Raw genomic sequence first — 5,527 nt, 5'->3', positions numbered from 1 at the left:
TCTTCCTTTGAATATTTGAAGGTGTGTGTGTGTGTGTGTGTTGTTCACAAACATGAGTGCATAAGTGCATGCACTTACATACCCACGCAGAGGCTGGAGCCAGCCAACAACAAATATCCTTTGATTATTTTCTGCCTTATTGGCTTGAGGGACTCTCACTTAACCGGAGTCTTGCTCCTTTGGCAGCTCTGGTTGGCCAGTGAATTTATGCGATCTGCCTGTCTCTGGTCCCAATGGGGTTACAAGCAAACATTGCCATGTCCAGCCTTTTATGGGGGTTCTGGAGATTCAAATCCAGGTCTATATTCTTGCAGACCAAGGGATCTTAACAACCAAACAATATAGTTTGCATTTGTTGTAAAAGCAGCAAAATTACAGGTACCAAAATTTGCTTTGGATATCTTTTGCATAGTAACTGTCTCCATGTTAAATACTAAAACATTTATATTACATTGAAATCTACACTTTTGATAGAGTATTTCTCTATTTTATTCTGCATTTGCTTGGGGTGTAGCCTCATTCAAAGTTTTGTTCAACTACATGCCTGGCAGTTTATGCCAGCTGTCAGCTGGGACTTTGACTGGTATTGAATGACAGAGCATATATACAAGAACCTTCTGTATGGCCCCCACTTTCTCATAACAATAGCTAAGTTACAAGGATGACCAGCTGGAAAATGAGAAAGAAGAAGAGATAATGTACTTTTGGTAGTAGAAACTGCACCACCTACTCTAAAAGGGCCAGAGAAGTTACATTTATTACTTACCAATTAAGTTGCATTTTACTCATCCCTGTTTATATTTTGTATTGTAGCAGAATTGTTTTCAACAAATTTTTTTGATGAGATGATTTGAGACATTTATAAAATCATCATACATGGCATATGTTTACCAAGAGAGAATGAAACAAGGTATACATATATAAGAACATAACTATAGATAGATACATATCAATGTGAGGACCTGATGCTCGTCTAAATAATGACATAAATTTCACTGGTTAAAGGCAATACCATCTGCTTAGAATGTAGACAGAGATGGCAGTCAAGGTTGTGTGCATGTGAGGAACTGAGAACTAATACCACTAACTGGAAGAGATTTTAAGGAGTAATTTCAGTGGTATATTCACTTCCTGATTACTTTGGAATTATTTATCTTGTTTTTTTAGAAGAATGTTTTGGAAATAACCAGGTTGAAAACAGAAAGTAAACACTCCAGTGTTTTCATCCTGGATTAATGAAAGTCTGAATAAAATCCTTAATACAGAGCACAGAAACAAGTGCAGACACCAAATAGCGAGGTTAAGCTAGAAACATAGCAAGAAACTACTAGTATAGGAAATCAAGTCTCAGGAACAACTTGGTGCAAAAACATTGGTATGAGTTTCCAGATGTTTGTAAATGTCCCACAATTTGCTTCCTATACTTGCTTGAACCTTGACGAATTCAAATTCAGTGTTTAGCTTTAATCTAAGTTGAGCCAAAGAAATTAGAAATCAACTCACCATCTACAATGAATTATGATTTATATACACATACAGTACTGCAGTAATACAAAAGATACTTCTGGCACTTGGGATGCTAAGGCAGGGGAATTGCAAGCTTGAAGTCAGCCTATACTTCTTAGAAAGACATTGTCTCCACAAACAAAATCAGAAATAAATTCAAGATTGCCTTTTCTATTGTAGATATTTATCTACACAAAAGACACATGCATATGCATACATGTACATAAAAAGAGGAAGAAGAGAATTAGTATTCCATGGCAGTCTTACAAAGAACATTATGGTTTATTGCTTAACATAATTATGGAAGTACTGGCACCCACATAGTATTGCCTCATTATCATTTAAATCTGGGAAAGTCCAAAATGGAAAAGACAAGGAGCCAACAAAAGAATTAGTCACATAGATATCTTGGCCAAGATTACCAAAATGAGTAAAATAAATAAAATTAACATGTTTACATGCTGGGCATTCTATATCACAATCCAAAAAGACAATGGCCACACATGCCTAGAAGACTTAGTTAAATAGGGTGTTTTTTCATGTGTTGCGAGGTCCTATATAAATTCTAGCGATAGTTAAGTAAATGAAAGTTACTCATCATCTAACTTTACTTATTACATGAAAAAAACCTTTATAAAACTTCCTAAATGTATCACAAATTTTTAATCATATTTTTTCACTAGAAACTGCAGGCTATTTAAAAATATTTTATTTGAGGCTATTTATCCTACTTCATGATATGATACAGAAAAAAATTCACATTTTTCTTATTTAAGCAGTTTTGCAATTTTAATACATTTGGGAAACTTCAAAGAACTTAAAATCATTCCTTTAATTTTTCTGTGCAGCTACTATAATCTGTTTTATGGTTTCATTGTCAGATTCATATAGTATCTGTGTTCATTTCAGTGTGCTCCTTAAAAAAAGCACAAAATTAAGAAACCAGTGATAGGCAGAAATGTTGGGGAATTTAGTCAGCACTTCTTTCTAATTTTGTGAATTTTTAAAATAGTTTTGAAAAGCTTGTGCTTAATTTTCTTCATATGAAACCTTTTTAATTTTGTGACAATGTTATGAAAATAAAAGATAATACTCATTAAAGTTGTAGTAAAATGTAAGTAATCTTGTTATAGACAATAATAAGTAAAACCATGCAAAGAAATTATGGAAGATGAATTCTAAGCCAGGAAATGGGGAAGTTGTATAAAAATAATCATGCCCCTTTCCCATGGTACCTCCTAGGTGGTCAGCCATGTTAAGATGAAGTCGAATATCTCTTTTACCAGCCACCAGCTATAAGACATTCGTTGAAGTGGATGGTGGATTCAGATTTTGTACTTTCTGTGACAAGCACATGGCCACAGAAGTAGCTGCTGATTTTCTGAGTGAAGAGTGGAAGGCTTGTGTGGTCCAAATCAGCAGTGGGAATGACAAACTAGGATTTCCCATAAAGCAAGCTGTCTTGACTCATGGTAGAATGTGTGTGCTGTTTTGTTGAGTAATGGACATTCTTGTTATATAGATGGAGAACTAGAGAGAGGAAGCCCAAATCTGCTTAGGGGTGCATTGTGGATGCCAATCTGAGTATTCTTAACTTGGTTATTTTAAGAGATGATAGAGAGATATATAGATGAGAGAGAGAGAGAGAGAGAGAGAGAGAGAGAGAGAGAGAGAGAGAGAGAGAGAGAGAGAGAGAGAGAGAGAGATCCCTGAACTAATAGATATTACTGTGCCTTGGCAGTTGGGGCCCAAAAGAGCTACCAAAATATGCAAACTTTTCAATCTCTTTAAAGATGCTGTCCACCAAAGCACGCAAATTTCAATGTCTTGTTACTCCACATGCCCTGAAACATAAATCCCAAACTATTGTTTTCTCTGAAGAAAAATGTACTAAGGAAAATAAGGAGGAGGGTGCAAAATATGCTAAGCATTTGCATAAGACAATGAAGGATGTGCAAGAAAAGTGCCAGGAACAGATTGCCAAGATACATAGGGAATGTTTTGTAAATAACATTCAGTTATTTTTGGTCTTCCTCCCTTTGCTAGCCTGGAGATATTGATAATCATTATTTCAGGCTGAGACTTTGGATTTATCCATCACACCACGGAGAGTGAACTAGTAATTTTAGTACTGAATACTCTATGACTGACCCAGTGTTCAATTATATTATATCATGTTATTCATGCATATTTTCTTTCTCACTGATGAATCTTGAGACTATAAGCCATTACTGCCTAAAATGAAGCATTAGTGATATTATATTGATGTATTAAAAATATAAATTTCTCTATGTGGGCCAGGCTAGATCCAAATTCATGACTCTCCTCCATTTACCTCCATAGTTCTAGGATTATAGGCATGTGATATCATGTATAATTCCATAGTGATATTTCAGGTATGTGTCTCCTATTTCCCAGTACAGTTTTGATCAAGCACCTTGATAGCATTTTGTGGATGAAGTTAAGAAGGCAGCTGACAAATATACCTTCCCCTATCCCCAGCTATCTGCTAAAGCCAGGAATTTGACATAAGACAGTACAAGATTATAAAAAAAATGTCTTTCTGAAAAGCTGACAATGTTACAATCCTATCCCTTTTCTTTCTTATTACTGTGTCTTTGCCTGAAGCTGACTGGTATACCTGTGGCAGGTATTCAGGGGGAATCTGTCCATCATTATGGGATTCCCTGGTGCACAATTTTCTGGCTTCCTAATTTGTGATGTAATTTTGAATTAATGTTAAGGACTGCATGGGAATTTGTAAGACTTAATTCAGGTCTTTTGTTCCAACTACAATGCAAATGACTATGGAGAAAAAGTTTTGAAGTCTTCATTATGCCCATATGTACCAGCTCCCCTGTATACTCACCACATTTCTATAGTTGGTCCTGAGTCATGATGTCCCATGCCAGTTAGTTTCCATGCCTCTATTTTTTCCAGCTTCTAGATTTCCTGCATTTGTCACTGTGCCATGATTGATCTTTATTCAGACATATTCACTTCCACTAATCTTGGATAAGTGACCTGGGTTAATTGACTGCAATCCACATCTTGGGCTTGTAACCAGGGTAAGTTCAACAAGGATCCCACAAGGATGTGTCTCCATCTCTTGTCTTCAACCCTCCATTCTCCATCCATCCAAGTGCAAATTCTAACTTCTATCACAAAGGTACTGTGAAACACTCTTAAAGTCACAATGACTGAGTGACTGGTAGCCTTTTTAGGAAAGATAGCACCAAGAATGCTGAAAAACAATTACCTAACATTGTGTTCACTTCTTATCAACACAGAAAACCAAACTGTTCCACTGTCTTTTTCACTCCCCCAAATTCTCCTTTTACTCTTCTAAGAGGATATGCTCATTGGCAAATTAGTCAATTTATTACATTCATAAATATCAAAATGATTCATGCAAAACTGACATCCTCTTTTCTATACACTTTCCATCTTTTATTTTGCTATTTCCTTTTATGTGGCTTGAAACTTAGAGAAGGGACTTTCAATATTCTTTGATTTTTACTTTTCTATATAGGAACCTGCACAAGAACTTATAGAAAAAAAGCTTATACTTTATTATGTGTGATGCTTCTTTGTGTAAAAAAATATGAACTAATCATGAGAAAAGTTGTCTCTCAATTGGCAGCACACAGCAGCAATGTATGCAATCATGTAGAGACATTTCCATTTACATAATCAGCAGTTCGTATTGGTCACAGACAGAATCTATGATGGACTGCAAACATAAGAACCTATATGCTGATACTCTGCACATTGAGTTTTATGTTAACATATTATCTTCAGAATTTCTTAAAAAAAAACAAAAAACAAAAAACAAAACAACAACAACAACAACAAAAAAAAACCTTCTCTCCAATAAAGAAAAAAAAAAAATCGAGTCAGAAGGATTCAGGGATTCCAGGGATTCCAAAGTAAAGCAGGAAAGGAAAAATGGGTTTAAAGACTGCCCTCTACAGGTTACAATAAGGTCACTAAGATGAGCTCAGATTCAATGAAATTGGCC

At 35.4% G+C, this 5,527-nt stretch overlaps 1 pseudogene; it reads left to right on the top strand.

The window, feature by feature from the left end:
* Positions 1-2,766: 2,766 nt before the first annotated feature.
* LOC119086602 lies at positions 2,767-3,566 on the top strand (annotated as a pseudogene).
* Positions 3,567-5,527: the final 1,961 nt, after the last annotated feature.

This window comes from Peromyscus leucopus, chromosome X, assembly GCF_004664715.2.
Source record: "Peromyscus leucopus breed LL Stock chromosome X, UCI_PerLeu_2.1, whole genome shotgun sequence".
Classification (NCBI taxonomy): Eukaryota; Metazoa; Chordata; class Mammalia; order Rodentia; family Cricetidae; genus Peromyscus; species Peromyscus leucopus.
Note: the sequence above shows the minus strand (reverse complement) of the source record. Positions and strands in the feature narration are given on the sequence as shown.